This window comes from Amborella trichopoda, chromosome 1 (genome assembly GCF_054954075.1).
Source record: "Amborella trichopoda isolate Santa Cruz 75 chromosome 1, AtrichopodaSantaCruz75HAP2 v2.0, whole genome shotgun sequence".
In the NCBI taxonomy this organism is placed as follows: domain Eukaryota; kingdom Viridiplantae; phylum Streptophyta; class Magnoliopsida; order Amborellales; family Amborellaceae; genus Amborella; species Amborella trichopoda.
The window spans coordinates 30,678,780-30,689,689 of record NC_142336.1 but is presented as its reverse complement, the minus strand read 5'-3'; positions in this window follow the sequence as shown (position 1 = coordinate 30,689,689).

Sequence of the window (10,910 nt, the reverse complement as noted above, 5' to 3'; positions counted from 1 at the left end):
TGATCGATCTCTTTAATACCATGTTAGAACTTAGAGAAAGAAATTTTGTGGATGGTGAGGGAACGAGTAAAGGATGACCCAAAATTAGGGTTGTTTCTGCATTACATCTTTAAATACAGTAGTACAACATATTTAGTTATTTACCATAGGTTACCATTATGTTACACAATATTACACAAATGCTATAATGAAATAGAAACAACGCATACAACTGGTCGAACAACCTTCTAGCCTCTTTCTTTCTCTCTTTCTCTCTCTCTCTATATATATATATATATATATATATATATATATATATATATATATATATATATAGTTGTGTATATGTATTAGTGAATGTATTGGTAAAATTGTAGTTTTACTACTATAATATGGTGAGAAATGCCTTAGGCCTTGCATATGTGCTAACAAAATGGCCTGCAAATTGTTTTCATAATTACAGTAGGAAGTGCTTTAAAAACCATTTGTTTTGCTCTCTCCTCTTGGTCGATCTCTTATAATTAGGGTGTTAAGGTTTAGAGCCCTAGTAAGAGTGGATATCCCATTATCTGAATTCAAACCAGGAGTGGGGGAGGGTGTGCTCCCAAGTATTGCTGTGGGAGGGTGTTTTTTTCATAGTTATCATGATCTTCCAATTGAGGGTCGACTTCGATCAGAAAGCTTACTTCTATGCTCCAAGGAGGGGTTCATGCTCCTCTGCGATTTTTAAACATTTAGATCATGATCTTTTATTAGGGGTTGAGATCTTGAGTTCCAAGGTATCGAAATTTCTCTACAGCATATCTAAGGGTTCATTGGTATACTAAACTGAGCTTCCACCAATGCGTTTGTTAGTGCGTATTTTTGACATACTAATTCCCCAATGTGAATAATAGAGGAGGCGGTTGCTACTCAAGCCTGTATGTGCCAGTATGGACTATGGAAGACCTCACAAATAAACCTTATTTTGAAGAGCCATGATAGAGATGTCATCTCGGCCCCAAATCAAGCATACGAGTCTCTTATGATGATCCGAGGATACCCTCCAAGTTTCGTCCACTTGCGTGACTACGGTGCACCATAGCTAGAATTCAACTCTAGAGACCTCTAATGATCATGGGATGCCGAGAACAACCACCCTACCAAATTTCAGCTTAATCTGACCTTCCCATGTCGTATTTTCCATAAATGGCAAAATTTTTACTATTCACTTACTCTTATTTGAATCAGTTACTATTTATAGTAACTGTGTTTTCCAAAAAACAAGGCAGCATGTGAAGCTTGTTTCTATCTCGTCTTGAAGAGGATCCACCCCAAATTTGTGTATGTTCCTCTCACCAAAATCTACGATTTGGCGGGTGGCACGCACCATGGAACCTCCTAGATAAGGTGAAATCTTAGAGAGAAGGTCATCAAAAAACATGAAATTGCAAGAAAATTCTGCAGCGTATGTCGTCGCTTCAGTGGCCGTATCTCAAGATTTCAGACTCTTACGACCTTGAGGCCGGTTCGTTGCGATCACGACTCGAAGGGCTCCGTTTTGAGTACTTATTTGCTCGAACTGGAGGACGTTAAGACACCTATTGAGGCTCGAAAGATGGCATGATTTTTTGACGTCAGAATTCCATTATTCGGCGACCATCCAAATTAGGAAAATGATCAATCGGCATTCAAATTGGGGGGTTTTCGTTGCAAAACGATCATGACTTCCCCTTTGATTTGTGATAAAGAAATCGATCACGAACACGAGAAGTCAAGCTACATCAATGATTGAAGTTTTCAAGAGTATGGACTTGACCAGATTTTTGGGTTCATGACCAAATGTTCAATTCAAGCTTCAAAATGGGTATCAAATTAATCGTCTTGAGATGATTATCATTTTTATGATGACGAATCACTCGAAATGTTGCCGTATGGCATCGAAAAAGTCCCCGAAGCATGGTTATGGGAAGAGGCCCCTTTTGGAGAGATGGTTTTGTCATTTTCAGGATTATAAATGGGGGTAAAATGGTCATTATGCCCAAAAACCGGATCGATTCTTTTATTCACTTAAATGGCATTTTAAAACAATTTTGTTGTCTTTTGGTCATCCGCCTTGTTTTGTGGAGATCATATATAAGTTCTTTAACATCATTTGTAACCTTAGCAAGAAAAAGTTGGAAAGAAGAGATAGAAATTCTAAGTTTTGCTCCTTTTAGCTGAAGTTTTTGCTTCGTTCTTGCTTCAATAGAGAGGAGACAAAATATTTTCTTACTTTGAGAGTTGCCCTTCGAACTCCCCACTTTCATACCCTACACTTCCAAACCTCTTACTTCCTACGACCTTACTCCTTAGACTGTCATAACCCATACTCCACCATACTCCCTAGACCACTATAGACTATACCCCACACCCATACTCCATAGTCCTTAGACTATTATAACCCATACACCACACCCTATGCCAACACGAGACCATTCCATGACATGTGCATTTTCAGTCGTATGGGAAGCCACTCTTCTATAAAATTATCTGATTTAGAAGGGCTAGTGCACATATGCTTTGAGAAGACCCCTGTATTTGAGTAAAAATATGTTCCACAGGGGTACATCAATAATCCATTGTGCAAACCGATGATGGAAAGCACTGGCTCAGTGACTTTGATGTGGCCAATTATGTATCCCTTCTATAGACTCTAGAGCATTAGTCCACTAGGTTGGCTTGATGCAACGGTGGAATGTCATTTGGGACTAGCTCAATGGAAGACTCCAACTACTAGTGTTAAAAATGTAGAGATCTCATTTACCTTCTATCCAATTAATTTTATATTAATGAGAAAATATGTAATAATGTTGAGAAATCATTTAGAGAATTTTGAGATTTGTTTTGGAATTTTTTAAATACTAAATCACTTTTTTCGAATTTGTTTGACGTAAATACCAAACAAGGACATCTTATGGGGATGCCACGTGTCGCCCCCATCTTTCCTGTTGTTGTTGACATCATGCTGATGTCCTATCCACATGGGACCTTTTGGTCATTAGTTCTTTTAATGGCATTGTGTTATAACATGTTAGTTTGTCATTTAATGTGTTATATATTGTTATGACTTAAGTTTGATTTAAGTCACATGTCTATTTTGTTCACATGTGCTACTTTTTTTTGGTATGTGTGAAGTCATGGATTTTTGAGAATTAATTTGATTTAAAAATTATTATCCACATATAATTTTATGGCATATGGGTATATCTATGTGAAGCTTTAGTAATGTTAAAATCCTATTGGTGGTGCCATAAGATATTTTATTCACATGTGTCAATGTCCCATATTATCTTTTGGGACATGTCCTTGTCTTTTCTTGAGTCTCACGAATTATTCAAAAACTATGGGCATAAGTGTAAACATGATTTGGATATGATGAGAAATAAAATATGGGACTAAGGTCCTTAAAGTAAAATGACTATACCTAGGTTTAATGGAGTGAAGGGTGTTAAATATCATCCATTGATCTTAGGTGATGAGATGTGGATGAGTGGCCTGAATAAATGTTTTTCATGTGCTATTGATTATAAGGCATGAAAGATCAAGTTTAAATCCATACTTATGATCTAGTCTATAAGTAACTTATGGGATTAATTCATGTCCTAATGTTTGAGTATTCACTTCAAAGTTAAGAAAGAGAGAGAGTCCTCCTTGAGAGTCACGTGACCACCATTGTTATCTTCCACGTTGAGCTTTGAGCTTATATATTATACCTTTCTATGGTGTAGTCTTTCATGCATGTGATCAAATCTATACTATTGTATCATCAAGGTGAATGATTTATCTTTTTCTATTTCATTTCCTACTTCATTTCAATCATCAAAGCTTGTTGTAATTTTTCAATTTACAGTAGCGTTCTTCATCCATTTATCATGAATACTTGGTTTTTGAAGAATCTCAAAGCAGTAGTGTAGTCCATACACATGGTATGTGTAGACTACCTTGATTACTCAATGATCTAGACTAGTTCCACCTTGATTTTCTTGGTCCGAATTTTCTGGAATTTCCACTGAGATTATATATCTGATCAGAGGATCATATCATCACATTTGAGTATATGAGATAGTTTCTTAACCCCTCTTTTGTATATTGAAAAGTTCGTGTGGTCCCCCTTGGAACACATAGTGTAGTTTCATCATATCATCCTTATTTTGTGTGATCTTTCTCTCAATATTTGAGTGACTGTTTTGATACTTATCTCTTTCATGTTTTGATCCTCATTAATTTAATAAAAGTGATCATATGCTTCAATTATTTGATAGATCTCCTTGAGTTACTATTATCACCCGTGGTTTAGACAATGGGACAAAATTAAGTCCTCAAAAGGTCCGCTTGTGACCTGGGGCACAAAGGGTTCGACCTATGGCTTCCCCCCGTGTTTGCTTGCATGCTTATTAAATGTATTTACAGTTATTGAATGATTCATGATTGGAGGATTTGAGTATATTATGTGAAAAATATAATTGTTCTGATAACATTATAGTATTTGCTTTAATGCCATGTTTTATTATTCATGCAAGTTGAAATCATATTAGCTTATCAAGATCAAGTATATGGTGAATGTATAATTTTGTGGTGTTTGACGAGGATGAAGATTGAAGATGAAGTCACCATATAATTTTGAAAGAATGAGAAAGTTTGAGTGTATTTCATGTAATGCATTGTAGAGACGAGCTTTATTGTATTTGGACATTACACTGTATTTATTTGTATTTTGAAAAAGGATTCATAAAGGGACTTGTTGGAGTTGTATTTTATTATTCATGATGTGTATAAGTCTAGCTTGTGAATTATAATCAGTGCAATATAGATTCTTATGAGAGTTTTTGTGTATTTAAAAACTTATGATTTCAAATAATTGAAAATTTTTTTTAGTGTTTCTAGCTCCTTGGTCTTATACCACTAACAAATGGTATCAGAGTAGGGCTCTAATATAGTCCTTAGGTCTTTCTATGCTGTATATAATGTGTTCTTCAAAATACATAAACGCTTGATCATGGATGCCATAGTGTATGTGCTTTAATTTTTGAGAATTGATAGAGTCAATTGCATGATAATTATGATTGAAAATTTATAGAAATGTTCACTGTTTATAACAGATTGGTAGAATCTTTAATTTTTTATATAAGAGAATGATATTCTATGGTATTTTGTGTTTTTGAGTGTATTTTCATATGGAAAAGGTCCCTTGACCTTATCATGTATATTTTGTAAGTTGTTGACATTTTGTTGAAGTGTGCTGGATCTGTTAAATAATTTTTCAGGAACTTTGTACTTCTGTGTGTGATCCTTTTGGGTCATCTAATCACATTACAGTTAATGGGAGTTACATTTTTTTTATAGGAAAATGAGTCTAGTTTTAAAAAAACTAAGCCTCATTAGTGAATTCACCATATTTTTAAAATTATTACCTTTTTATTAGAGGTGTGTCAAATTGCTTTTTATGCTACGTAGTGCAGAAATTGATCCTCTTATAATTAACCTATTTGATCCCCTTTGGTCTATTATTATGTGTTACCTTCTAAATGAAAGTTGTTTTATTTTAAGCCTATGGTAACTGGAAAAATTCCTGAGTAAATTTTGAGTAGATTAAAACTTATGCCTGTAGGTGTGGATCGTGCTCATCTTGAAAAATCAAAAAAATTGTATAATCAATAACCAACATATAAATGAGGCATAGGTGTTTCACACTCTTGTAAATGAGGTATAACTATGTAGTATCAATTATTAGAAGTTCTTATGACTTCATTGGGTGTTTCACATTGTTGTATTCTAATTATGGAGTATCAGTCATGCATTCAAATGTCTTAGTATGAAAGTATTGACCTAATTCAAGTTTATAGCTTATGTGACTAGTCCAAGCCTTCCAATTATTAAACTCATATAATATGCCAATATATACTATAAATAATTACTCACAAGATGTCATGAAGTCAAAATGGTTGCTCTCAAATAAATGAATTCTCAATATATTAAAATCATGCTCAAAGGTAGAAAGAAGTCGTAACTTATAGTCTTAAGGTAACTAAGACATGGTGTGCCAATCCCTTTGCTTTCGATCCGTGATTTGGTTTCACATTTTCTTTGTCTCTTTTGTAACTGTGCTCATTGTCTCATCCATCCACATGTGCTTTTGGTCTTGTTGTCAATTACATCATACACTATCAAGGAGTAGCCCAGATCTAGACCATGACTCTGATATCGGGTATTAAAATTCATACTCATGATTCAGTGGGGTTTATATAATCCTCCCACTGATCTAAAACACTCTAAGAACTCACAAGAACTGTCAACAAACTTGTACTCTATAGTGGGATTACAAAAAATGTAATGTACTCATACCTTTCTTATAGATGAGATATAGCTTACAAAGTGTTTTTAGTTTTTAAGGATTAACACGATCCGCTTCTATGCACATAACTTTAAATTTACGGCATCATTTAATCATGAGACTTGTTCTCATCTAAACTAAACTCAAAATGAGACAACTTTCATTTAGAAAGTAATATTTAATAATGAATCGAAGTGGGTCAAATAACATGATTTTCTGAGGGTCAATTTCTGCTCGGTGTAGTAGAAATTATGGTATGACACCCCTTTAGTAAAACGACCATAACTTTCAAAATATAGGGAAATTTACTTATGAGGCTTCTTTTTAAAAAAACTAGATTCATTTTCCTATAAGAACATACCCCCCATAAATTGTAATGTGATCAGATGGTCCAAAAAGATCACGCACAGAAGTGCAAAGTTCTTGGAAAATTATCTCATAAATTTAACACACTTTAACAAACGGTCCACAACTTTCAAAATATACATAATATGGTCATGAGACATTTTCCAAATGAAAGTACATTGAATAACTCAAAATACTATGAAATATCATTTTCTTATATAAAGTATTGAATACCCTACCATTCTCTCACAAACAGACAACAATTCTAGAAAATATTTAGTCACAGTTCTCATGCCATTGACACTATCAATTCTCGAAATCAAATCACATACATCATGACAATCATGATCAATTGTGTATGCATTTTGAAAATAACATTATATACAATATAGAAGGACTAAGAGACCGTATTAGAGCTCTGCTCTGATACCATTTGTTGGTGGTATAAGAACTAGGGGCTAGAAATACTAAATTTTTTTTTGTTGTTTTGAAAAATATGAGGTTTAAAATTGATGTAACCTTCATAAATATTATAAAGCATTGATTCTAGTCCATCAGTTAGATTTATATATATCTTGAATAATAAAAAGTTCAACTTTAATAGGTCCCTTATAAATACCTTACTCAAAAATACAATTAAACTCTATACAATGTTCAAATATTCACAATGTTTTTCTTTACAATATATTACATGATATATATACTCAAGATTCTTCATTCTATCGAAATTGCATGATAATTTCTTCTTCAATCTTCGTCTTCATCATATGCCACAATGTTTCATGCGCATCATATACTTGATCATAGTAATCCAATGTGAATTGATAATATGGCATAGCTTTAAAGCATATACTACTATATCATAAAACAATGTCAATTTTCACATAACATACTCAATACATTTAATCATGAATCAATCAATAACTGCAAATACATCAAATTTGTATGCAAACAAACATGGGGAAAGCCATGGTTCGAATCCTTTGTGCCCGCGCCATGATCGGGCTTTTTGAAGACTTAATTTCATCCTATTGTGTAAGGCATGGGTAATAATAAAAACTCAAGGGGAAGATCAATCCATTATGGGAAGCATATGATCACTTTATTTCACTTAATGAGGATCAAATCATGAGAGAGACATGTTTCAAAACAGCCATTCAAAGTTTGAGAGAGATACCATACAAAACAAGGAAGATATGGTGAAACTACACTATGTGATGCAAGAGAGACCACACAAACTTTTCATTATGCAAAAAAAGGCTCAAGATATTATCTCGTATGCTCAAATATGATAATATTAACATTTGATCATATGCATATTCTCAATGAAAATTTCAAAAAATTTGAATTAAGAAACTCAAGGTGAAACTACTGAAGATTATGGAGTCATCAAGCTGGTCTACACATATCATGTGCATAGACCAGTGTTCACAAAATCGAATCGGAGAGGTTAACCGATCATGAGATTGGGAGCTGATCGAACCGGAACCAGACTAACCGGGGTGGTTAACTGGACTAACCGGGGCGGTTAACTGGACTAACCAGTCAAGTAGATTTTTTTCAAAAAAAAAAATGGGTCAAAAACCCCCAAAGCATTTTAAAAAAATAAAAAAAATAGAAAAACATAAATTAAGTCATATATAAGTCATTTTTTTTTCTTTTCATCTTCTAGACTGGTTATATATTAGTCAGTTGGATCAAGTTGCGTCATAAGGTGCAGACAATTTATGGCTTCAACAAAGCAATAGAAAATTCTTGCAAATTCACAAGACTTCTACAATATTTCCATAGATTCTCACTGAATAACAGTCAGTAGTGTTGCAATAAATATATCGGTACGTATAAAGTCTAGCCTAATGAAATGTTATATAACAAGGTTATAACTATTCCAAAGTTCAAACTAGATTGTGGCTAGAAATTTGTGATGAATGTACACAGGCAAACCTGCAAAAGGATACGATTTGAAAGATAAAATGTAGCACATAATGGAGTACCTTTACTATGTGCTATGATTTCCTATCCAAAGCCCAAGGAATTCATTGTTTTATATGGGAAACTTAACCAAGAAACATGAATGTTTTAATACTATTCAGTTAACACATATTCATTCCACATTTACACACTGAAGAAGAAAGTAGAACAAAAAAACATACTTTTATAAAAAAATAAATAACATTACAAGCAATCCAACAAGCTCACCAAAAATATATAACATTAAAAAGAAAAAAATATTTTTTTTTGCATATTCATTACAAAAAAACATATTTTTGTAAAAAAAATATATATAACATCAAAAATAATCCAAGAAGTTCACAAAAAATACATAACATTAAAAAGAAAGAAATATTTTTTTCTCATAGTCATCACAAAAAAACATATTTTTGTAAAAAGATATATAACATTAAAAACAATCCAACAAGCTCACCAAAAATATATAACATTAAAAATAATGAAATATTTTTTTCTCATATTCATCACAATATATATATATATATATATATATATATATATATATATAACATTAAAAACAATCCAACAAGCTCACCAAAAATATATAACATTAAAAAGAAAGAAATTTCTTTTCTCATATTCATCACAAAAAACATATTTTTATAAAAAAATATATAACATTAAAAACAATCTAAGAAGCTCACCAAAAATATATAACATTAAAAAGAATAGAAATTTTTTTCTCATATTCATCACAAACAAACATATTTTTGTAAAAAGGAAATTATAACATTAAAAACAATCCAACAACCTCATCAAAAATTTAAAAGAAAGAATTTATTTTTTTCTCATATTCATCACAACTAGCATATTTTTATATATAAAAAAAAAAGTATTTTAATTAAGAAACAATTTTTTTTTAAGAACCCTAAAATCGAGCCAAAGAACAAAAACATTAGAGTCAAAATCAACTCCAAATATTTCATTTTTTGAACAAATTGACATGGGGATATGATAGATAGTTCAATTATGATTAAAATGCCTCAAATATCATGAAGATCAATTCCCTATTGATATCGTTCTTCAAAAAATGGCAGATATTTCACTTCACGCAATTTTCAAAACAAAAATGCAGAAAAAAAAAATCATATAAATAAATATACTCAATGATAAATCAACATACTTGATGTATTCGATTGTTGAAGCCTTGATGATAAAAATTAATTGATCAATTCATTAAAAAACGATCAATACATCGACCAAAAATCAATTTTTATTCATCGAACACAGTTCTTAGAGCAACAGCATTTTCAGTCGAAATCAACCACCAAAATTCATCTTTTTCAACAAATCGAAATAGAAAAAAGTTTAAGGCTTCAATAATGAATCAAAGCCATTTACATGCATATTCATGGGGTATTGAAGCTCAGATTGATAAAATGTGGAAATTTCACAGTTTTAGAAATCCGTCATTTCAATCCACAAAAAAATTGTTGTTCTTCGATTTTTTATTCAAAGAACAATTATTTATAGGAAATTTCTGGTGTATAAGTGCAATAATTCACCAAAAAAAACAAAAAAAGCCAGAAAATTGAATAAAAAAAGGTTGCAAAACGTGAGTCACAGGTTTTGCTTAAAATAACGGCCTCTATGTCATACAACGACTGTTATTTAATTGCTACCGTTATGAACGTTATATCGCCTGTTATGTGGTAAACGGGATCTGTTAGCAGAAACCGGCCGGTTTTTAATGAAAATAGCAGGTTCGACATCGAATCGGCTGGTTTTGGTGCTAATTTTTTGTGGAGGTTTTCGACTTTTTACTTGTACCACAAAACTAGCTTCAACCGGAGTCGGTACCTTGCGGTACCGATCTAACTGGCGGTTTTGCGAACACTGGTATAGACTACTCTATTGCTTTGAGATTTTTCAAAAACTAAATATTCATGACAAAGGGATGAAGAAAGCTACTGTAAATCAAAAATTACAGCATACTTTAATGATATAAAAGAAGTGGGAAGTCAATTGGAAGAAGCTAAATCAATACCTTGAAGATGCAATAGTATGGATTTGATCGTCTATATGAAGGACCACACCATGGAAGGATATGAACTCAATGCACAAGGAAGAAAATAACCAAGGTGCGGCGTGGATCTCAAGAGGCCATGATGGCCACATTGAACTTAAGTAGGGACTCTCTTTCTCTCTCTTTTGAAGTGACTCCTCAACTAGGGTTTGAAATAATCCCATAAATTACTTTTATACTTGATCGTAAGTGTGAATT